Source organism: Cebus imitator, unplaced genomic scaffold, assembly GCF_001604975.1.
Source record: "Cebus imitator isolate Cc_AM_T3 unplaced genomic scaffold, Cebus_imitator-1.0 Scaffold19, whole genome shotgun sequence".
Lineage (NCBI taxonomy): Eukaryota > Metazoa > Chordata > Mammalia > Primates > Cebidae > Cebus > Cebus imitator.
The window spans coordinates 7,387,160-7,412,764 of record NW_016107334.1 but is presented as its reverse complement, the minus strand read 5'-3'; the positions used below and the strand labels follow the sequence as shown (position 1 = coordinate 7,412,764).

General features: G+C 37.7%; 1 long non-coding RNA gene across 3 annotated transcripts in view; it reads left to right on the top strand.

Moving 5' to 3' along the window:
- LOC108296003 overlaps window positions 1-25,605 on the top strand; it is a 290,157-nt gene that overhangs the window by 236,835 nt on the left and 27,717 nt on the right. For 2 of the 3 annotated variants that reach the window (XR_005198351.1, XR_001821706.2), the window contains 2 exons: window positions 824-874; window positions 8,282-9,870. This is a non-coding gene — a long non-coding RNA (uncharacterized LOC108296003). Of the gene's footprint in view, window positions 1-823; window positions 875-8,281; window positions 9,871-25,605 lie in introns of those variants that run through there. The other variant, XR_005198352.1, reaches the window with a different exon arrangement.

Below are 25,605 nucleotides of genomic sequence, written 5' to 3'. Positions count from 1 at the left end.
AATATCAGCCCTCAAGAGAGAATAATATGCAATTTCTTTAGCCTTAGATTATTTGTGGTGCTTCCTTGTACCCTGATTACAGTCATGCCTAGCACTGAATTTCTTTACTTTTTCTAGTATTTGCAGCATAGGATTAGGGAACATTTCTCATCCTTCTTGTGTGTCATGTGTGTCCGCCGATGTTAGAGGTGCAGAGCATGTATGAATGAACCAGGATGCAGGGCACTCCTTGAATAGGAGCTCAAACTGGGGCTTTTATGTGTGTAGCAGGGAAGGTCTCTCATACTAGATCTATGGATAAGTGGCCTCACGAGGCCAACATGATGATACATTCTATTTGTACACTTGACAAATCAGGGTGCCCAGATATTTGGTTAAACAGTATTCTGCAGGTGTCTGTGACAGTGTTTCTATATGAGATTAACATTTGAATGGGCAGACTGAGTAAACCAGATTTCTCTCCCCATTGTGGATGGGCTCCTCACCTAATCTATTGAATGTCAAAATTTCAACAGAGCATGTATTTTATGTCACTTATGTATTATTTATTTGTGACAAAATTGGAAATGTAGTATCACCAAAGACTAATGTCTTGTTTGAGAGACCACAGTTAAGAAGGAGAAGACAGTTTATTCCTAAAATGTGTTGTCTCCTGTTACAGCAGTTTTTGTTGCTATTTGTGCCTATTAAAAATATGAAAACAAAAACAGAAACAAAACTCTTGGTTCACATAAAAAGAAATGCTCTATCTTCAAGCTGGTACATAGGTCTTCTGCCTTCAAACTCAGATTAAAACTGCAATTTATACCATTGGCTCTGCTAGGTCTCCAGCCTGCTGAATGCAGATCTTGGACTTCTCAGCCTCCACAGTCATGTACGCCAATTCCTTAGAGTAGAGACAGATATAGCTAGATCCTCATGGTTTTGTTTATCTGGAGAGCCCAAAGTAATACAGTCACCCTATTTTGTCCCTTTTCCTTTCTTCACTCTCCATCAGCTTAGTTCCCATGAGTTGTCTTGTGCTCTAAGTCCATTTATCCACACCTAGGAGTCCCATTCAGAAACTGTGGAATTGGCTCAAATTCAGTGTGAGCCCCACTGACGTCTTCACATGCTGTCTCAATCTCTGATCTTTGTCCACGGTTCCAGATATCAAACAGCTTTGCTGTATTCATCCTTGCTTTTCTCTTTGGTTTTTCTTCCTTCTTTTGTTCGTCTCATCAATTTTCAACATTTCTTCTTTCAACATGTCCCATATTGTCTCAAAAAATGCAGATAAACAAATTGTTACAGAAATAAAAAGCATAGTGAAAGCATCAAGAAATAGAATAGATAATGTTACCAGTGTATCCATCAAGTTGGAAGACAGGCTTGAGAGAAAATAATAATAAAAATGATTAAAGACAATATAGATGCAGAGATTAATAATTGGTGTAATTAGTAAAGGAGCAGAACCAATGACAAGACAAATACACCCAATCAAAAAAATCTGACCATTCAATAGAACAGAAAATACAGGGAAAGATTTTTCACATAAGGGTAATTAAAAACAAATATATACTTTTAATTAATACATTTTTGTACTATTGAAAATTTTAACAGAGATGAACGCAGTGGTTCACACCTGTTTTCCCAGCTACTCAGGAGGCAGAGGTGGAATGATTGCTTGAGTCTGAGAGTTTCAGAACAGCCTGAGAAACATAGTGAGACCCTGTCTCTTACAATGCTTTTAAAGTGTGGTTGCACATGTAGTTCCAGCTATTCCAGTGGCTGATGCAGAAGGACCACTTGAGCTCAGGAGTTCAAGAATGCACTGAGCCATGATCACACCACTGCAGTTCATCCTGGATGACAGAACAAGATGCCATCTCTAAAAAGTCAATCAATCAATAACAAATAAGTGACATAAAATACATGCTCTGTTGAAATTTTATTTGTGATAAAATTGAAAATTTCGTATTATCAAAAACTAACTTCTTGTTTGAGAGACCACTGTTAAGAAAGGGAAGGCAGCATTTCTTCATTCCTAAAATTGTGGTGAGACTTTTGGCATAGCCGTTTTCATTGTTATTCATACATATGGAATAAGAATCTAAGACCAAGACTAGAAACAAAACTCTTTGTCAGCCCACATAAGGCCTTCTATGGTGTGTTCAGTGTGAACCTGCTCAGCTTTCTCATTTGAGATACACATGCAGAAATTACCCTAAGTCCAACATCACCCTCTACCCTACGTCATACATACTCTTTAGATAATAGAGAGCACCTTTTGTATTCCTATACCAATGCTTCTCAGCTGAGGGCTAAGGAGGCACTTTTCCTTCCAGCAGACATTTGGCAATATCTAGAGATATTTTTGGTTGTCACAACTGGGGAGGAGTGGTGTGCTACTGGTGTCTAGAGGGTAGAGGCCAGGGATGCTGCTAAATATCTCACAATGATCAGGGCAACCTCTACAACAAAGAAGTATCTGGCTCAAAATACCACTAGTGCCAAGACTGGGAAGCCCTGTTTGGCACTCCTAGCATTTGGCATGATAATTTGCACATTGGTGGAGCACCGCGTGGCTTGTTCGTAAATAATTGGCAAAGGGTGAATCTAAATACAGCATTTTTTCCCCTCTCTAAGAATTGATACCTTAAAGTATATAACTGACTGCAGGCTTCGTTTCTTCAAAACACTTTTATATTTACTGCCTCATCTGATAAACAAATCTCTATATATCAAGAGGAGAGAAAGGGTATATTATCAGAAATAGCACTGAATGTAGGGTCTAGGTTAAACCTGATTTCACTTATCAGCTGTATATCCACGGGAAAGTCAGGAAAACACCTTGAGTTTTAGTCATTTTTCATTGCTAAAATGATGGTATAAAATAATAATTATTATTATTTTTAGTTTTAAGACTAGTACTTGGACTCAAGCAGTATGACAACATCTCCATGTTACACATCAGGAAATTGGGACTCAAATAAATTAGTCTAATTTCCCATTGTAACATGACCCATAAAATCCAAGCAGACTTAGCCATCTCACCTGCTCCCAGTAAGATGAAACTTCAGCCTACTAAAGGTTTTTTGCCTCATTATTATTATCATTAATTTTTATGGACATCTCAACGTGACCACAAATATCAGGCACAGAAAACTTACACTGAAATGGGTCATTCACGTCCCCCTTTTTTTAGTTGGCAAATAGGCATACCCAGGTGTAGAGGTGAGCCCATATGCACATCATGACCCTAGCCTGGAAATATAATTCTTTCATTTTCTTGGCTACAAAATATGATTTTTTTTCTTCCTTACACCTTCACTTTCTGAGCAGCTTTAGAAACACATCTGCTTTCTATATGTTGAGGAAGGAAAACATGAATGCTTTATTATGCCCTACATAATCTAATATACATTACATCGCTTATGGACCGTGTTATGTACAAAAAAAAAAAAAAAACCCAGAAATCTCTAGAGGTACAGAAAGACCTAGAAAAGGAAGCTTCCTTGGACAAGAAGATGCCAGGGCATCCCTACAATCTTCAAGCAGCCAGGCTCATGGGTCCAATCCACTCCTTTCAAAATGGACAAGTGATCACTTAATTCCCTAATAAACTTTATTTATAGAAGAGCACTTGAGATTGCAGGCCACCTGTGCGCATCTGCTTGGAAGAGCCAGTAAGGTCTGGACAGCAGCCTTGTTCTATAATCAGTGAGATAAGTCAAAGTGAGTACGAGTTGGACTCAGACTCTTCACAGTGTGTTCCCTGGACACATAAGGGGCACTTTCACATAGGTGTACATGATTTCTTTTCAGACCAGAAGACCACTACTATCAAGGCAACCCTCCAGTATAATTACTGGCAGGAGAGAAGCCCTTCTCAATGCCCAATTTGTAATTAAGCAGGAATCCAAGTACTGTTATGGTCCACTGATCAACATTGCCTTAGTGTTTTTATCTTTTCAAAGAATAAGCAGTGTCTGCTCGCCATATTGAAGTTCACATTATATATTCTCACTTCTATTCATGAAAAAGACATCCTTCCAATTTTTTTTGGAATGATCTTTGAGAAAAATAATATTCTAAGGAGTAAACCAAACCTAATAGAAAACTGAGCAGAAGATTTCAACAAGCAATTCATACAGGAGAAAATGCAAATGAACTATAAATACATGAAAATATTCTCTAGCACATGACTTTAAATCAGAGAAATAAAAAATTAATAAGATACATTTTTACTCCATTATCTAAAGAAAATAAAAAGTTAGACAATGTCAAGGGTTAAAAGAGATGTGGAACAAAAGAACTGTTGCCCATTGCTGGTGACATAAATTGATTTACACTATTTAAAAAATGATTGGTCAATATCCCATAAAGTTGAAGATGCCTGTATTTTATCATCTAGCAATTTTATTTCTCAGCATATATGCTAGAGAAACTCTTGCATATATATGCTATTAATAGCAAGCATAACAAAGAATGAAGCATTGCTTATAAAATAATAACATTGAAAACAATATACATTTATCAGCAGAAAACTGAAAAAGTTGCAGTGGGTTCACAGAATAGGATGTTTTTAATCATGAAAATGGAGTCACAAGTAAACACATGGTGTGTCTCAGAAATAAAATTCTGAAAATTATTTGTGTGCACAAGAGCACACAAACCCAGTAGAGGGGTGATATAGAATATGTATCTGTATGTATAAACATTAATATGTATATCTATATATACACTCTAGAATGCAAACATATCATATACAATATGTTCTGCATGTATATGACACATGTATATTCATATCTATATATACATATAGATGCATATATACAGTGCCTATCAACTCCCTATAAAATCTAGAAGAAACATTCATTTGGGTATGCTAAAATGTATAATCTTACCTCATTGCTGCAAAGTATTTTATTTCCTCCAAGGAAACTCAATCAGCACTCTAAAATAAAACACTCCTTTGTGTGTGAGTGTATGTATGTGTCTGAAAGAAAGAGAACATCATATAATAAAAATGTTTGGCAATTGCTATGGTATAGGCACTGACAATCAGAACAGATAGTAGCTACACCATTGTTTTGGCCATATTGGAGCTGAATGTCAGCCTTTCCCATGTGTTTTCAAGATTGCACAATGTGCAATGATAGATCCAAAATAAAATACAAACTTGCTATCAAGAAACTCCAGATCTTGATAGTGCACTAGATAGAGGCCATCACTTCTGTATTAAAATGAATCATTTGTGAGGGTCTTATGCTTTGGGTATTTCTGGGCAGCTCAGATTCTGATTCTAGCTCTGTTAGTCACTGGATTACTCTGAAATTCTAGCATTTCATTACATAACCTCTATTTCACAGACAGACATCCTTTTACACTCAGCAGTGGTATAGAAACCTTTGTCGGCACTCAGATTTGTGGCTCATGAGATAGAATCCCATGGAATAGAGAACAGTGATTTACCTTTTATCTACCTGAACATGTACATTTGTATTTCTCTTTTTTTTAAGAGAAAGTTACTAATGCATATGCAATAAATTTTAAGTAAAGACATGGTTTCAAGTATCAAAAACTGCTCTTTGGACCTCTGTTGGTTTTGAACCATTCTACATGACCTGAATAGCTCCACTGCACCGCTAACTTCTGAGGCCATTCTTGGTTGGCAGGTCAGAGAACAAATAAAATGATAAATGCAAAGAGTTTAAAGAGAATGTTCCTCCTTGACCTTCAGATTCTCATTATTTACTCCCAGGTTGAAAGAACATGAAAGTTACTGCAAAAGCATTTCAAACATCATCATGATAGAGGGAATCAAACAATTAAGAGTGAAACATCAGCCAGGCGTGGTACCTCACACTTGTAATTCCAGCACTTTGGGACGCCAAGGCAGGTGGATCACGAGGTCAGGAGTTCAAGAAGACGAGCCTGGCCAAGATAGTGAAAACCTGTCTCTACTAAAAAAACAAAAACTAGCTGGGCGTGGTGGCGGGCGCCTGTGATCCCAGCTACTCAGGAGGCTGAGACAAGAATTGCTTGAACTTGGGAGGGGGAGGTTGCAGTGAGCTGAGATCATGCCACTACACTCCAGCCTGAGTGACAGAGCAAGACTCTGTCAAGAAAAAAAAAAAAGAGTGAAACATCAATATAAAAGGCTGATGATTCATCCTTGAGGTGCTGATGATTCATACTGGTATGGAAAGAACGCAGGTAAGACATTTTCAATTCAAAATGTTTTGAAAGTTAAAGTCGTTTCATTTATATGTTGAAATCTTGCAGCCTTTAATCACTTGTTCTATCAGCAACTAACTTGTACATTCCCTAAATGTTAAGATAAATTATAAATTAAATTAGGAGGCAGTCAATAGCACTAACTTATTCACTAAGCATTTCCATACACCTACAGTGGGATGAACACTGTAGCACAATAAAAGTGCACTAAATCTATACCATTCTTTAATTTCCACAGTGAAAGAAGAAACTACTAAATATAGTTTCTATTGGGTATGATGAAACAGAATTTGGGAATGATAGCATTGATAGATAGAAAAAAAATAGAAGTTAAAATTTGAGGAAATTAAAATAGAGGGGAGGTAAATGAGCATATGAAAATGTTCAGTGAAGTAATAATCTAGCACAGTTGGAAATCACCCATGCTAGGCTGTCAGCTCCAAGGGAGCAAGGGAAATGCCAGTTTTATTCTCAGCTGCCTGATACATAGAAAGTATTCAAAAACCTCTTGCTCAATGATTGCATTAGGTAGCAGACTGTAATATGTAAGGGCATAATAATGTAAGTGGGAAGTGTAAAATGAAGGTTAAAAATGAAGTTAGGGCTATATTGTGCAGAGTCCTGAATGCCAGACTAAGCAATGTAGCCATCTACTTACATGCAAATGATGGGAGTGGATATGTGAGAATTGCGTCCAGTAATAGCTAATAGTTCTTATTAAGACAAAGTCAGAGAAAACAGCTATCAACTCTGGAAAAACTATAAAAAGCAACTACTCAAATGCACTGGGCAGTGAATAGTAGAGGCAAAACCTGGACAAGATTTGACACTTAAAAAAGGAAATAGTTCTCTATGAATATTCCATTTTCAGAGATTATTTTCTAGAAGACAAGTCACAGACTGCATATCTCATCGAGTATGTAAGAAGCCTACAATTTCACTAGTCTGAAGAATGAGAGAATTGAGCTTAAGGCAACTACAGCCAACAGAAAGTGGGGAAGAAATCCTGGAAAGGATAAAGCAGGAGACAGGAATCCTCAATTCCATGAATCACCTCTGCCCCAATGTCCGAATGAATTCTGAATTATGCCTTACAAAGTGAATTCCAAGCCGCATAGCTAAAGTTAAGGAACAAGTCTGAGAACAGACAATCAACCACAAGGCAGACAGGGTTTGTAGTTTGAATTCTGCCAAGTTAACAACCAGCTTTAAAAATACTGAGAATTCTTTGAAAGAACAGAACAGAATCCAGAATCTCTACAACATATTATTTAACAATTCAGAATAAGATCTAAAGCTATTTCACACAAATGAAATAGGCATATAATACATATTTTAAATAGAAAAGATAATGAATGATTTCCAATTCCCAGGTGACCTAGATGTTGGAATTAGCAGACAAAAATTCTAAGGCAGTTTTCATATCTGTGCTGAATAAAGTTAAAGAAAATACACTTATAATAAGCTAAAAGATAGTGAACGTCAGCAGATAAATCCTAGAAAAGTAAATATCTGAAATATATAAATAAAATTACTAGAGCAGAATGGATTTAATAGAAAAAACGTCAGCAGATAAATCCTAGAAATATAAAGTAAATATCTGAAATATATAAATAAAATTACTAGAGCAGAATGGATTTAATAGAAAAATGGAGATGACAGAAGAATTCAGTGAATGTGAAAATAAATCAGTGAGAGGTACTCAATCTAAAGATACAGCTAATATTGAAAACAAATTATCAGAACTTCAGAAATTGAAAGAAAGTAGGAACCCCTCTCCTACGCCCAGGAGCATACTGGGCACCCTTCCCAACATCCTACTCCAAATCCCCTGTCCCAGCACAAAAATAATGGAGAATCTTGAGTCCCTTCAAGGGAGATTCCAGGCACCTAGCAAGCCTTGAGAAGTAAATGAGCAACCTGATAAGCAAGAAAGTAATCATAGCTTAAGACAATAGCCAAGGAAGTTAGAGCCATGAGATATTTGGTTCTTGATAGAAACTAAAAATAACATCTTGACACATGTCTCGTCTTAACATATGCCCCTGTTTTTTTTCAGATGCAGGAGTGATAAAGGGGAACTGAGGACTAAATTGTTTCAATGGTCTTCCTAAGGGGCCTGGAAGAAGTCACGTCTACAAGCCAGAACTTACATATCTTTCTGCTGACCCAAAATTTTTAAACAAAACTTTTCTTCCTTAACCAACTGCAAATCAGAAAAATCTTAGAATCTACTTATGACCTGTAAGCCTCTGCTTCAAGATATCCCATCTTTTTAAACCAAAGCAATGAATAAGCTCCATATATTGATTTATGATTTTGCCTGTAACTTTTGCTTTCTTGAAATATACCCATTTCTTTAAAGACAATTGCTTGAAAGCCATCAGGAAGATGGGTCTGATGCATGCACTGCCACATTCTCCGTGCCTGGTACCCTGCAAATAAATGCCTTCCATTCTGCAGTGGCAAACCTCAGTGTGAATATTTGGCCACTGTGTGAATATTAACCCACTGTATGAGTGGACTCACTTTAGTTTGGTAACAAAACCTATGGGGAATATAAAAAGCTCTAACATACACATTATTGGTGTTATAGGAGACAAAAAGAAACAAGTAGGAAAAAATATTTTAGGAGGTGATGACCAAAAATTTCTCAAAGCCAGAGTTTTTATAAGCTCATGATCCTCCTATAGGGTGCATACAAATAATACCACATATTTTCTCATAAGCATTAGACTGCTGAAAACCAAGGAAAAAGACAGACTCCTAAACCTGGCTGACAGAAATGTCATAATGTTTAGAACAAAAAGGCAATTTATCATTGGCTCTCTATTAGAAAAATTGGAGGCCAGAAAATTGTGAAATACTGTCTTAAAAAGCTCTAGGAGAAAAAAATATATGTACACACACATGTATATTTATACACACATATACATATATATCAACCCAGAAATGTACAGTGAAAATATTTTTTAAGAGTAAAAGCAAATTAAATACACTTCCAAATCAAAGAAGAGTAAAAGATTAGTCAGAAGAAGAACTATGCTATAAAAAAGTAAAGATCTTCAGGCAGAAGGGACATGGTGCCAGATAGAAACCCACGTGTTTAGAATTGAATAAAAAAGAAGTCACTGGAAATGTGTAAATGGAAATGGTAAATACTCAAGATGTGAGGAATTAACGAAGATTTTTTAGTATAAGTCTGAATTATTCGTGAGCTTGTTATTCAGTTACTAATCTGTGAAATGTTCCAAGAAAATACAAAGAACATTTCAAAGATATATAGCTATGATATTGTAAAATGTATATTTGTTCCTTTACCCTGTTTCTGGCAATACAATTTTTAAAAATCCTTAGAATCTCCAAAGTGGTGTCTTTTTTTATGGTAATGAGTTGACTGACAGCTGGTAAGTCCTGGGCAGCTTGAAGTTGGGGGTTGGTCATCTGAATGACCTAAGCAGGGTTAGAGGATTGGGACATTCAACTCCAACCTTCAAGGAGGGGAGAAGGGCTGCAGGCTTAATCTTAAACATGACTGAGAAAAATGTCATCGTTTTATAAAAACAAACTGTAATTGGCTTTTCATTAAAAAAAATGAAGGCAAGAAAATAGTGAAATATGGTCTTATAAGTTCTTAAAAAAAAAAAAGTACCCACATGTTTATAGTTAATGGCCAATGAATTGATCATTGTCTACTGATCATCAATCCTCAATGATTTAATCAATCATGCCTATGGAATGAAGACTTCATAAACCCCTCAAAAACTGGGTTTGGGGAGCTTCCAGATAGATAGACAAACAGGTGAAGGTGTTTGGAGACTGGTATGTGGAGAGGGCGTGGAAGCTCTGTGCACCTTCCCATGCCTCGCCCTATGTGTCTCTTCATCTGTATCCTTTGTTATATCCTTTATAATAAATCAGTAAGTTTAAGTGTTTCCCTCGGTGTGTGAAATACTTTAGCAAATCAGTGGAACCCAGGGAGGGGTCATGGGAATCCTGATTTATAGAAGCACAAGCAAAATAACCTGAGGCTTGCAATAGGCATTGGAAGCAAGGAGAATGTGGGACAGTCTGGGGGCACTAGGCCCTTAACCTGTGGGATCTAACACAATCTCTGAGTAGACAGTGTTAGGATTGAATTGGAGGGCACTCACCTGGTGCCACTGCAGAATTGATGGGCTGCTTGCTAGTGAGGAAAGCTCTACATATATTTGGTCACAGAAGTCTTCTGTGTTGACTGTTGTAGGGTGAGAGCAGAGGAAAAACAATTTGAGTTTTTGCCACTCGAGCATTTTTAAAAACCTATAAAATGAGTTGTAATGAAAAATAAAGCTAGCTTAATAATTTGGAACAAAAATCTCACTTGTGCATAATATATTGATGGTGTCTTACACACTTGACAGAAGCCACTCACAGATCTATGAATTTAATCTACATTAGTAAGAGACTTAGACCTGGTTCATTGCTAGGTCCTCAGCACCCACAGGTAAAAAGGTTAAAGGCAGACATTCTGAGAAACAAATGAGAGGCAGATATCAGAGCATGAGATGCTTTTGGGAAGAAGGAAGCACCATTGGTTACCATATCTGTAGGTTCTACAAGGCAAGAACACGCCAGAAACTCAGGAAAAGGAGAGCTAGCTCTGATACCAATAACATCCAAACACAGGAAGTACAGCTGGCAGACGTTCAGAGACATTATAGTTCAAATTCTTGTTGTTAGCCAAGAAAACTGAGGCCCCAAAATGTTAAATGACATCTCAGATGTAAAAAAAAAAGTTCACATCAGAATGAAAGGCAAGAACCCAGACCAAAAGAACTGAAGTTGGTGATTTATTGATTATTGTAGGTCATATAAAGGAATATCAATAGTTTATTTATCTAGAAGAAAACAATGTTCTAGTAGCAACATATTACCATTTAGCTTATGCAAATTCTATAATACACACTCTGTTTGTTGTTTCTGTCTCTTTCTCTTAAAAAATAAAGATACAATGGGCTGTACACTCACCTGTGTCCTGTATACTATCATGTACATTCTATGTGAGCATATATTTATTATATATACATTACTCTATATAGAGAGAGATCTAGATAAGGTATAGATCTTCTGCACTGAGAAAAAATGAATTTTGTCTCATTAGAGCCACTTCACCTTGCGTCTCCTTTTCGCAGCTGCTTATCTGTAACTTAACTAATAGAGAAGCTGTAACCAGGAAGCTGTAACTGCCATACAAAAGTATAAAAACTTTTGGGATTTTCTTAATGGTTTAGTGGTGAGTGGCAAAAACACAGATATCACATCTTGGGAAGCTAGTGTCAAACTACTTGGTTACAACTTTTAGGCAGACCTTCAGTTTTTAAGGACAACTAGAAATACAATTGTTTGAAACACTCAAAATGATTTTGTATGTTGAATGCTCCATGCTGCTTCCAGCAAAGTCTTAAAAGAGAGAAAGCCTGAGTAAGAATATGCAGGCAAAATGGAATGTAGTTGAGCTCTGGGGATTAAGAAATACCTTAGGGGGGAGACATCCAAGATGGCTGATTAGGAGCAGCTCAGGATTGCAGCTCCCAGTGAAAGCGCAGAGGGTGAGTGGACACTGCATATCCAGATGGATTTTTATTGCCCACAGACCAGGAGATTCCCTGGCAGAGGAGCCCCACAGGTCACCAGCATGGCTGTTTCGGCCGGCACGGCTGTTTTGGCCAGTGCCCGACGCCATGGTCCTCCACACAAAATACACACGGGTCCGGGCACCATTTTAGCTGGTGATTGGAGCTCCTGGGATAGAGATTCACCCATTCAACTGATAAAAAAAGGCAGGGACTGAAACAGGGAGACAGGCCAGGAGATTCCCAGGCACAAAAGCACCATGAATCTCAGCACAGCTGTTTCAGCTGGTGCAGTGGGTCACTGCACAGGAAATCACACAGATCCTCGTGCCTTTTCAACAGGCGACTGGAACACTGAAAGACAGAGTCACCCGTTCAACCCAAAAAAAGAAAGGGGGGGGGGCTCTAAGGCAGGGAGCCAGGTGATCAGGCTTGGCTGGTCCCAGCCCCATAAAAAAAAAAACAGCAATCTGAAATGCTCTGGATTGAGAGTTTCACAACAAGCACAGCTGAACCTGGGACAGTCCAGCTCTGTGGGGGAGGGGTGTCCGCCATTAATGAGGCAGTCCACCACTACTGAGGTAGTCCACCATTGCTGAGGCAGCCCGCCATTACAGAGAGAGTCCACCATTATACAGGTGGGCCACCATTGCCAAGGCAGTTCTAACCATACCCATGTAAACAGGACTGCAGGGAAGTTCACACAGCAGCTAGTTGGAGCCCACAGCTGCTCAGCAAAGCCTCTGCAGGCAGACAGTGACTAGGCTGCCTCCTGGCTGGACAGGGAAGCCCTGAAAAAAGGCAGCAGCACAACAGAAACTCATAAATAAAGCCCTAAATCCCCGGGACAGAGTGCCTGGGAAAAAAAAGAGGGGGGGTTATCAGTTCTGCTGCAGCAGACTTAAACGTACCTGCCCAGCATCTCTGAATGAACAACAGAGCTCACAGCTCAGCACGTGAGCTCCTATAAAGGAAAGACTGTCTCCTGAGGCAGACCCCTGTATATCCAAAGAGTCACCTCATAAAGGAGAGCTCAGACTGACATCTGGCAGGTATCCTTCTGGGACAAAGATAGCAGAAGAAGAAACTGGCAGCAACCCTTACTGTTCTACAGCAGCTCCAGGTGATCCTGAGGCAAGCATGGCCTGGAGTGGACCTCAGCAGTCCTACAGGAGAGGGGCCCGAATATTAGAATGAAAACTAAGAAACAAAGAAATAACTTCATCATCAACAAACTGGATGTCTGCTCAGAGACCCAATCTTAAAGTCAACAACTACAAAGACGACAGGTGGATAAATCCACAAAGATGGGAAGAAACAAGTGCAAAAAGGATGAAAACACCAGAAACCAGAATGCCTCTCCTCATGCAAGAGATCACAACTCCTCACCAGCAAGGGAACAAGGCTGGATGGAGAAAGAGTGTGATGAATTGACAGAATCAGGCTTCAGAAGGTGGGTGATAAGAAACACACTGCCATGTGTGTACCTATGCAACAATCTTGCATGTTCTTCACATGTACCCCAAAACCTAAAATGCAAAAAAAAAAAAAAAAAAATCTGAAAGTAAATGAGTGACTTTTAATTAATTTTTTAAATTGATTCATTTTATTTTTAGAGTACATTTAGGATTACAAAAATAATGAGCATAAAGTGCAGAGTTCCTATAAACCTGCTTACATTCCTATCATATAATTTTCCCTATTATCTTGCATTAGTATGGTACATTTGTAACAATTACTGAACCAATATATATACATCATTATTAATTGTAATATATGACTTATATTAGGATTTGCTGTGTGTTGTGCAGTTCTGTGGATTTTGATACATGCATAAAGTTATGTTTTCACCACTACAGTATCATGCAGGGTAATTTTACCATCTTAATATTCACTGTGCTGCTTCTATTCATCCCTCTCTCCTTACCCTAGACCTCTGGCAACTCTATCTTTTTGTTGTCTCTATAGTTCTTTCACTTAACAGTATGTATTTCAGCTTTTCATGCTTGAGGGCTTATGCCTTTTTATTATGTAATATTCTGTTATACCAATGTATTCCATTATGTTTATTTATCTATCTATTGAAAAACATACCGGTTGCTTTCCGCTTTTGGCAATTATGAATAAAACCACTATAAACAAAAAGAAAAAAAGGAAACTTCTCTGAGCTAAAAGAACATGTTCAAACCCAATGCAAAGAAACTAAGAACAATGAAAAAAGATTCGACGAAATGCTAACGGAAGAAACAACTTAGAGAGGGATATAAGTGAATTGATGGAGGTGAAAAACACAACACGAGAACTTCGCAAAGCATGCACAAGTTTCAACAGCTGAATTGAACAAACAGAAGAAAGGATATCAGAGGTCGAAGATCAAGTCAATGAAATAAAACAAGAGGGCAAGATTAGGTTAAAAAAGGGTAACAAGGAATGAACAAAGTCTTCAAGAAATATGGGACTATGTGAAAAGACCTAATCTACATTTGATAAGTGTACCTGAATGTGATGGAGAGAATGAATCCAAGCTGGAAAATATGCTTCAGGATATTATCCAGGAAAACTTCCCCAACCTAGCAAGGCAGGCCAGTATTCAAGTCCAGGAAATACAGAGGACACCACAAAGATATTCCTCAAGAAGAGCAACCCCAAGGCACATAATTGTCAGATTCACCAGGGTTGAAATTAAGGAGAAAATCCTAAGGGCAGCCAGAGAGAAAGGTCAGGTTACCCTCAAAGGGAAGCCCATCAGTCTCACAGCAGATCTCTCAGCAGAAACCCTACAAGCCAGAAGAGAGTGGGGGCCAATATTCAAAATCCTGAAAGAACTTTCAACCCAGAATTTCATATGCAGCCAAACTAAGCTTCATAAGTGAAGGAAAAATAAAATCCTTTACGAACAAGCAAGTACTCAGAGATTTCGTCACCACCAGGCCTGCTTTACAAGAGCTCCTGAAAGAGGTACTAAACATAGAAAGAAAAAACCAGTACCAGCCACTCCAAAAACATACCAAATGGTAAAGAGAACCAACACAATGAAGAATTTGCATCAACTAACGGGCAAAACAGCCAGCTAGCATCAAAATGGCAGGATCAAATTCACACATAACAATATTAACCCTAAATATAAATGGGCTAAATGCCCCAATCAAAAGACACAGACTGGCAAATTGGGTAGAAAGCCAAGACCCATCGGTGTGCTGTATCCAGGAAACACATCTCACATGCAAGGATACACAAAGGCTCAAAATAAAGGGAAAGAAGAAGATTTACCAAGCAAATGGAGAGCAAAAAAAAAAGCAGGAGTTGCAATTCTCGTCTCTGATAAAATAGACTTCAAACCAAAACAGATCAAAAGAAACAAAGAAGGACATTACATAATGATAAAAGGATCAATGCAACAAGAAGAGCTAATGATCCTAAATATATACACACCCAATACAGGAGCACCTAGATATATAAAGCAAGTTATTAATGGCTTACAAAGAGACTTAGACTCCCACACAATAATAGTGGGAGACTTTAACACCCCATTGTCAACATTAGACAGATCAACCAGACAGAGAATTAACAAGGATATCCAGGACTTGAATTCAGACCTGGAACAAGCAAACCTAATAGACATTTACAGAACTCTCCACCCCAAATTCAAAGAATATACATTCTTCTCAGTACCACATCACACCTACTCTAAAATTGACCACATAATTGGAAGCAAATCACTCCTCAGCAAATGCAAAATAACGGAAATCATAACAAACAGTCTCTCAGACCACAGTGAAATCAAGTTAGAACTCAGAATTCAGAAACTAACTCAGAACCTCACAGCTTCATGGAAACTGAACAACTGGCTCTTGAATGTTGACTGGATAAACAATGAAATGAAGACAGAAATAAAGATGTTCTTCAAAACCAACGAGAATGAAGACACAATGTACCAGAATCTCTGGGACACATTTAAAGCGTGTCTAGAGGAAAATATATAGCAATAAATGCCCACATGAGAAGCAAGGAAAGATCTGTAATCGAGACCCTATCTTCAAAATTGAAAGAGCTGGAGGAGCAAGATCAAAAAATCTCAAAACCTAGCAGAAGACAAGAAATAACTAAGATCAGAGCAGAAATGAAGGAGATAGAGACACAAAAAACCCTTCAAAACATCAATAAATCCAGGAGCTGATTTTTTGAAAAGATCAACAAAATAGACCACTAGCCAGATTAATAAAAAGAGAATAATCAAATAGATGCAATAAAAAACAATAAAGGGGATATCACCACAGATTCCACAGAAATTCAAACCATCATCAGAGATTATTGCAAATAACTCTATGCACACAAACTAGTAAACCTGGAAGAAATGGATAAATTCCTGGACACTTGCCTCCTCCCAAGCCTAAACCAGGAGGAAGTCGAAACCCTGAATAGACCAATAACAAGGTCTGAAGTTGAGGCAGCAATTAAAAGCCTACCACCCACAAAAAGCCCAGGTCCAGATGGGTTCACAGCTGAATTCTACCAGACATACAAGAGGAGCTGGTACCATTACTTCTGAAACTATTCCAAACAATCCAAAAAGAGGGAATCCTTCCCAAATCATTTTATGAGACAAACATGATCCTGATACCAAAACCTGGCAGACTCAACAAGAAAAGAAATCTTCAGTCCAATATCCATGTTGAACATAGATGCAAAAATCTTCAATAAAATACTGGCAAACCGATTGCAGCAGCACATCAAGAAGCTTATCCACCATGATCAAGTAGGCTTCATCCCGGGGAGGCAAGGCTGGTTCAACATACGCAAGTCTATAAACGTAATTCACCACATAAACAGAACCAAAGACAAAAACCACGATTATCTCAATAGTTGCAGAGAAGGCCTTTGACAAAATTCAACAGCCCTTTATGCTAAAAACCCTCAATAAGCTAGGTATTGATGGAATGTATCTCAAAATAATAAAAGCTATTTATGACAAACCAACAGCCAATATCATACTGAATGGGCAAAAACTGGAAGCATTCCCATTGAAATATGGCACTAGACATGGTTGTCCTCTCTCCCCACTGCTATTCAACATAGTATTGGAATTTCTAGCCAGAGCAGTCAGGCAAGAAAAAGAAATAAAGGGTATTCAAATAGGCAAGGAGGAAATCAAACTGTCTGTATTTGCAGATGACATGATTGTATATCTAGAAGACCCCATCATCTCAGCCCAAAATTTTCTCAAACTGTCCTTTGCCAATTTTCTGTATTAGTTCAGTCTCACAATGCTATGAAGGAATACCCAAGACTGAGTAATATATAAAGAAAAGAGATTTAATTGACTCACAGTTCTGCATGGCTGGGAGGGCCTCAGGAAACTTACAATCATGGCATAAGGCACCTCTTCACAGGGTAGCCCAAGAAGGAATGATAGCAGGGGAAGTGCCAGATGTTCATAAAACCATCAGATCTCTTAAGAACTCGGTATCTAAGAACAGCATAAGAAAAACTGTCTCCATGATTCAGTTGCCCTCCACTGGGTCCCTCCCATGACACATGGGGACGATGGAAATTACAATTCAAGATGAGATTTTGGGTGGGGACATAGCCAAACCATGTCACCATCTGTCCCACATCACTGCTGGGGCCTACCTGGCTAGGCCTTTTTCAACAAAAGATATCTCCATTGATTTCAGCTCATGGTTTTCTGATTATAAAATAGAGCATGAATGTCTACCCAGATTGTCCTATTTCTCTTTTGAAATGGTTACCCCATATATGCCACAGTCAGCCATTCTCTTTCCTGTCTGTGGACACTATATGTCTTTAAAAAACATTTACTGTCTGTCATGTTGCCATATTCTTTCCTTCTCGCTGCCTGTCCAAATGCAGCCAGTTGTTCTAATCCTTCAGAGGTTTTTTTTATCTTTATTTTTACAAATAATGAATTATAATATATTTTTCTGGAGGTTTGTTTTTCATACTTAGTTTATTATGAGTACTTATTCATCTAGCTCATTCCTTTAACTAGCTGCACGGTATTATATAGTATTAATACGCCATGATTTCAGCCCACCTTTCTTGATCCATCTCCTTCAGAGTCTCCTCAAACCCTGTGGCCCATATGGACTTTCACATCTGACACCTCTTACCTACACACAGGCTGAAACAATGTTGTATATTAGGCTCTAATTTATATGTTTTTATGAAATAGTAATCCCTTGAAATTTGGAAGTGTAACTTAATTTTCTTGTATCCTCATGGTATCTAGGACAATAAGTATAAGGTATTAAATACATTAATACCCTTGGCTGCAAAACTATATTAAGCATCTTTGTCTTCTCAATGTCTAATACAGTGCCTGGCATGTAGGAAGTGCTCAGTGCATATGTATCCACATGAATGAATATAGGAATGAGTGACTCAAACTTGGTACTTCTGTTTGGAGAAGTATTTTAATCTTCTCAAACAGCAATATCTGAATTAAAATGTGGCACCTTTTAATCTTTTTCTTTCCTCCCTCTCTGCTAGGACTGTTATTACAAAGAGAAAATTGCATGCATATGATGTTTTGACAAAGGTTTCTATTAATAGAACCTAAAGAAAAAAATGAAAGCAAAGTGAAAATCCTATAAATGATTTTTTTTGGAAGGTTGGGAAACTACTTTAAAGCTAAAAACAATCTTGCAAATTAATTCTCAGGTGATGGCAGCAAGGAAAACATTATCTCTGAGTTCAGAACTAACCCTGGAGCTGGAGGGAGGCAGTGGCAGAGGCCACACTTTAAGATTACTAGAAAAGATTTTGTAACAAATTAGGCTCCAGATGAAACTGCTCCTGATGTTACAGGCCATCATTATGCACAGCTATGAAATGCTGGTATGCATTAATAATAAAGATCAGCATTGCCTTCTAGGGAAAAATAGAGTCTCCCTTTAATTAACTTAAATTTTTTATCAAATTGATTGAAAAGCTCTTATCCTTTCATTTTTTTTTTTTTCTGCTTTCAAGTTTTTTATGCATGGGCCCAGAGCAGATTCATCCTTATCGGTTGATGTTTTGTAAATGGCCTACTTGCTTTGTGGTTCAGAAATAACAGAGCAACAAGGCAGACGCAACGCAGGGAATGGAGTGGGAAGAGGGAAGAAAACTATGCAGTCCATTGCAAGAAAAGAAAATGTTATTTCCTTACAGGCAAGGTAGGGGCTAGCATTTCCTCACACTAAGGCACTGAAGAGCAGTTATGTTTTAGCAGATGACATGGCTACTATGAACTCTACATCTATACATCTTAAATCAGGGGGATTGTGCTGGACATCCCTTGGAAGACCATTTCTACTTATGCTTTGTGTGCACGTGTATACCTATATATGTTGATATATTTTCTCTCACTGTACCTGCTTGTGTATAGGCCATGTCTTTCAGCAGAGGCCTTAAAGCCCACAGCAGTTCACCTGTCAGGGGACATTTGAGGAGAGTCTTCATGAAACTATAGGTGTTGGAGTCACTTGCATTTGAGCTGGAGTTGAAATGATGAAGGTAAATAAAATCATCTAGAGGGAACAGCAAGATGGTAAAATACTCAATGTGTCTGCATTTATCTTTATTTTTCTATGAATCTGGAATAAACTTTGATACATTTTATTTCATACCATGTACTAATACTTGTGGTTCTCTAATGAGATTAAATTATTTATGTATTTCTGGGTTACAAATAAAAATTATGCTCATGTTATTAATATTGGTGGTTAAAATGCTTAAAGTCATTATAATTGAACAATGGGCAATAATACTTTTGGGAAGCAACTTAAGGATAAAAATGGTGAACCCCTAAATACCTCATCCCCTTGCTCGGGTAGTTAAATACAGTTTCAGGTGGGGCCCTGGTTGTAAAACTCTTGACTTATGAGTACCACAGGAAATATGATAAATGATATGGACCTTCTTCTCATAAACATCATATATGCATAAACATGTAACATTTTACGTACTATTTACAGGGCTCATCAAACTCCTAAATTCTATCTGTAGATTCCAAGTTAAGAAGTGCAATCATCTTTGGCAGTTTCAAAAGATGATTTTTCGATCCTTTCTAATATGCAAGCTGAGTCTGAAAGGAAAGCAGGATCTACACCAAAAAGAAAAAGAAACCTAAACTAGCTAATCTGGGCTGTTCCTACGGATTCAAGAGTTCATTGTCAGGATAGTTAAAAAGAGTTAGGAAAAGCAAGGGATCTCTCATTTCAAGTGCTACAGCAGCTTGTGCTAATGAGACCTCAATATTTTGAACTCGAAGATAGTAGGATTCAGAGAAGTGGAAGGAGAAGACCCTTAGCTTGAGATGGATTCCCAAATCCACAAGTCTTTTGCCATGCCAGAAACAACAGTATATGTTGACCAGTGATATAGACCATCAAGCACATTATGGAAAACATTGTTCCAGGCTTGGTGATGCTGCCTATCTTGCCTCAAAAGTCCACTTTACTATGGTAACAGGCCACTTGCTTCAGTGTGATGAAAAAGATGGTAAGACTAGTGAGTTCATGAATATAAGTGTCTCTCTCTCTCTCTCTCATACACACACACACACACACCCCAAATATATTCCAAAGCATGAAATGGCAATCATCAAGTTGGATATTTCAAATTCTTGATAATGCCAGGAATCTCTATAGTCACTCCAGAAATGTCTATTTCTGTTTACTACCTCAGTAGCAAAAGGCATCTTTAATGCCTTCCACTTACCCCTTCCCACTATAATAAACTTCACTCCAAAGATCAAAGATCCATTATAGAAATTTTGCTAGTTTCTGTGTCCATTTTAACTATGCTTTCTGAAACTGGGGAGTAACCCCAGTATGAAGCCATGGTCCTATTGTGCTCACTGTGAGAACACAAGCCAAAACTCCATTGATCTCCTGACCTCAATAAGCACCCATACTGAGGGCAGTGTTTTGGGTCTCTGTAATTAGTGTCAGTTCAGTGCCCAGCAACCCCTGAAAAGTCTGATTATTTACCCCTTGTTGGTGGATTTCACCCTGGTAGAGTTTCAGGTACCTCAGGAGAATGCTAGGAGAAAGGATTATGCCATACATTTTTGGTAGTGCAGTTAGATCCTTCCTAAAGTGGACAGGATTCCTTTGTCCTCCATCCTTATACAAGTTTAAACTGGGCCTGTGAACTGGCTCATGTCTGAGGATTTTGTGGAAGCACCATGTCTCTTAAGTTGGTGATTCATTCATACTTTTTTCTTCAGACATGGAGATTTCCTACTTGAAAGCATGAAGTAAGACAGTAGAGTGATGCACAACTATTTAATTTATAAGAATGCCTTGATCAATCAGCCGATACCAAAGGTCTCTGAGGGTCGAATCCTTTGGATTACTACGATGGCTCTGCTGTCCCTTTTGGTCACCACATACATCTTGTCTCTGGTGATTAAATACTTTCACTCAACCCCTGCAACCTTATGTTTCCATCATCTTTGTTGAATTCTAGGAACCCAGTTTGTCACTCTTGTTTTTGGCCTGCAGGGAACAGCCACCAGAGAGCTCTTTAAGGATGCTGTCACTCTGCTCACAAATGTACTTCTCAAAGCTTTTATGAAGAAAATCTTCTCTAGCCTCTTTTGGAGGACATAGGGGATTAGTAAGCAGTTCTCACAGAATAAATTTACTGGTATTACAATTTCATTCAGTCTACATATAGTTCCATATTTCAACCACCCAAGCAAGCAAATCATTAAACGTGTCAGTCACTCTGTTTAGTGCACCATATCTATAAATTGACTCAATGTGACATTATTTTTTAATTCATATGCAACATCCCTAGAATCCATTTCTACACATATACCCCAAGGTATTTCAATACGAATTGGAAAATCATGTAACTTTTTTGTTCTCCTAGGATCTGACAACCCTCATCTGGTTACAGGTTCAGAAGCAATGAGAGGAGATTAAGCTAGACCCTGAAGACTTTAGTAGTCCCCTTCAAGAAAGCTACCAGGAAGGAGCCAGCTATAGTTTTTCAAGGAAGGGGAGAATGATCTTCTGAGTACAGGAAATGTTGCCTCTATTGGAAGGGAAAAATTGACAGACTTCAGACATCCACAGACCTCACCTTCATTGGAATGTATCCATTTGACCCTATCTTAACATTCAGGGTCTCATTCCTTCTCAATTTGTGCCCAAAGTTCATATGATTTTGCATGGCTGTGAAATCTATATCAAATATAATTAAGTTACCCACAGAAATAGACTTTCAGTTAGTTTTCATAAATTTAGACTCTGTGGGTCTCCAAATTCTCTACTACACTTAGAAATAGTCAGCCAAATCCCATCAACCTTACTTTAAATAAAATATCCAGTGGCAGCAGACACTCGATAATCCAAATCTCATGCAGAAATTTCTTAAGAGAATGAAAGGGTGATTACAACAGGCTGTGTATTGGGGGGGTGGGAACATGTTAGTCAAATAATACAAAATTTCAGTCAGGAGGAATAAGTTTAAAGGATTTATTGTACATCATGACATCATGGTGAGTGTAGTTAATAACAATACATTGTATTCTTGAAAATTGCTAAGAGAATAGATTTTAAATGTTCTCACTACACACATGAAAGATACGTATGTGAGGTAATATATATGTTAGTTTGCTTGATTTAGCCATATCACAATGTGTGTGTGTGTCTATATATACATATAAACACCATGCTATATACCATATACACTTTTTATTTATCAATTAAAGTATCAATTGCAATACAAAATAAGTAAAAAATTAATCTTAGGTCTTTGAGGCTTAGAAAGCCTCAACTTCAGTGAAGATAATAAAAGAAACAAAATTCTTAAGACCAACTCTAATACAGGTCTACACAGAGAAAAGATTCCTGAGAAATATAATTTTGCTTGCATTTTAGAGATAGTTAATGGGCAGTTAGGATTAGCACTCTCTACTGTCTAACTCCAGAGCTTAAGGTAAAGTTGATTTATAGATAAATTAGAAGTCAGAAAGGCCCACTAACTTATATCATCCCCTTTCAATCCCAGCACAATTTATTGAATAGCTACTATGTGTCCAGGACTTCAATGCATGTTGGGAAAATAAAGGGAAATGCAAGCCAGTCTCTGTTATAGTGCTCATCATTTTCACAATTATTCTTTGGACAATTTATTTTATTACTGTTTTTCAAAGCAGATCTACTGCAGCCTTGTCAGAAAATCTCTACTCATGTTGATTCTGGCCTTCATGCAAACACCAGATGCATATACCAGACCAGGGAGTAAAACTTCCCATCATGCATCCAACTCATTCTGGAGGATCTTAAACCCATATTTAAAATCTATGTGCTTTTATTTTAAAGTTTTTTTATTTTGTCCTTTCATTGTATTTTACTGTTAAGTCATTATTTCTAATACATTTGCCAATAGAACATCTGCCCTTGGGAAAAGAATCCACTTTAGCCCTACTTCCCCATTATACATCACTGGAGCAAAATCTAAGAGAGGAATAGAAAAAGCATTGAGACATCAAAGCCTTAGGCTTGTGAATCATACGATATTGTCTGTCATTCTGAAGGATCCCATTATGACACTGAAATGGATATACCCTGAGTATGTTATCAAAATTTCACTCATTTTAGTTTCTGTTATTAAAGAGGACAAAGAATTAAAGTATGCATGTCGAGGATGCATCAAATTGCAAATGTTCTTCAAGGATAAATCAATATTATAGGGTGACCATTCTGCAGGAAAAGTAAAGAGATACGTAAATATGAATAAGTTATTTTTTGTCAAATAAACATTTAAAATTCATTTTCCTGAGGCTGTGATCTCTTAGAAAGTGCTTTCTATCTGGCCATTTTCTAAGTCACTACTATAGGACTGTCCTCATCCTGGATTATTCCCATTCTTGTTGCCTCCAGTGGCACGTGCTCAGGCTCTTTAATGTAGAAAGCCCTACAGAATGCAGCCAGGCAAGATTAAAGGTCTCCCCTGACGTAGAATGAAGGGGAATTATACAGTTTGCTAGAGAAAAGATAGTAAAGGAGTGAGTCTATAGACATACTTTGATGAATTATATACAGGCAATTTTCTGACATTAGTAATGTAGGGCAGAAGACAATGTTTCTGATATATAGATGTAAATTCATCATCCAGACTCCATTAGAGAACTATAGACGATCTGTTGATTTGAGCATTGCTTACAAGAGCTATCAGGTAATGGTTGCAGGTCCCTTGCATGAAACTTGGACACTGCAGTAGTTGAAGGCTCATTTGGATGAAATAGTCACCTTTCCAGAAATGTTATCAACAGTAAGAAGCCACATGGCAAATTCAGTCACCTGGATCTTTGACCGTAATACCAGACCAATGGTTTGGCATTACATGCCAAAATAAATATTTCACGAATATTGCCTTTGACCACTGAATTATCTTGTTCTATAGTGAAAGCCAGTGATTACATCTTAAACAAATAAACAAATATTCATTGAGAATTTTCCTGTAAGAAATTACGGATCTGCCTCTCCTCCTCATACCCTATTCCAGAAAGGATAATCCTAGATAGAAATTATATTTTATAGGTGCAATACAAAGAAGTATCTAACTATCAGACCAACTGTAATAATGCATTCTTTTCTTTATTTTATTCTCATTATCAGGAAAAAAAAAGAGCATTATCTCCACGACTTCTTAATATTTTGTTGTGTTTTATCTGCAACCTATAAAGCCACTATCTGCTTTTATATAAAATAGTGAGAAGTCCTTCTTCTATGCCCAGATGTTTGCTGTTTCACAGGAACCCAGTATCTTTTACTCACCTCCCATACCACTTCTCTGGCAATCCTTTTGATGCTTGTTCATTTTACAAAAAGAAACCCTCAGGAGTCCATGCAAGAGCATCAGCTTTAAACACTTTATGCAAAGTCAACATAGAAGTCCAGACAGCAAGTTGAAAACCCTGTATTTCTTAATTCAGTATCTTGCTAATTGGTACATTTTGTAAACTAGAACATAGGTAGTGGTAGTTCTTCTTTTCTTAAAGTTCCCAAAGAATCAGAACATTATAGACTCATTTGAAGTGACAAAGCAGTGTGCTCAGCATTCTTACATCCAGCCTAAATCTGGGCCCCTTTTTCTTTATGTGTATGAGGATAGTGAAGCTCTTTCAACCTTATCAGTGATGACAGATCCCTCTGAGAGCTAAAGAGAAATTATGAGCCCTTTGCTCAGAAAAACATCTGAGTACACACACAAAATAAAAACATTTGTGTCCAGGTGTAGTGGCTCACGCCTGTATTCCCAAGCACTTTGGGAGGCCGAGGCGGGCAGATCACCCTAAGTCAGAAGTTCAATACCAGCCTGGTCAACATGGTAAGATCCCATCTCTACTAAAAATACAAAAATTAACCAGGTGTGTTGGTGTGCACCTGTAGTCCCAGCTACACAGGAGGCTGAGGCAGGACAATCACTTGAACCTGGCTGCAGTGAGTCGAGATCATGCCACTGCACTCCAGCCTGGGTGACAAAGCGAGAAACCGTCTCAAAAAATAAATAAATAAAAAATAAACACATTTGCATACAATGTCAGGGAATATATCGTCTCCCTGGTGTCCACTCATTAACTCCCCAAGGTTCCACAAAAGGCTAAAAGGGATTTTTATCCCTTGTCTGTAGAATCAGTACTGTGGAAAGTTCTCATTTTTGAATTACAACATACTTTTCAAAAAGATACATATTTACATAGAAATTATAATAAAACCTATTACAATTAATATATTAAAATGAG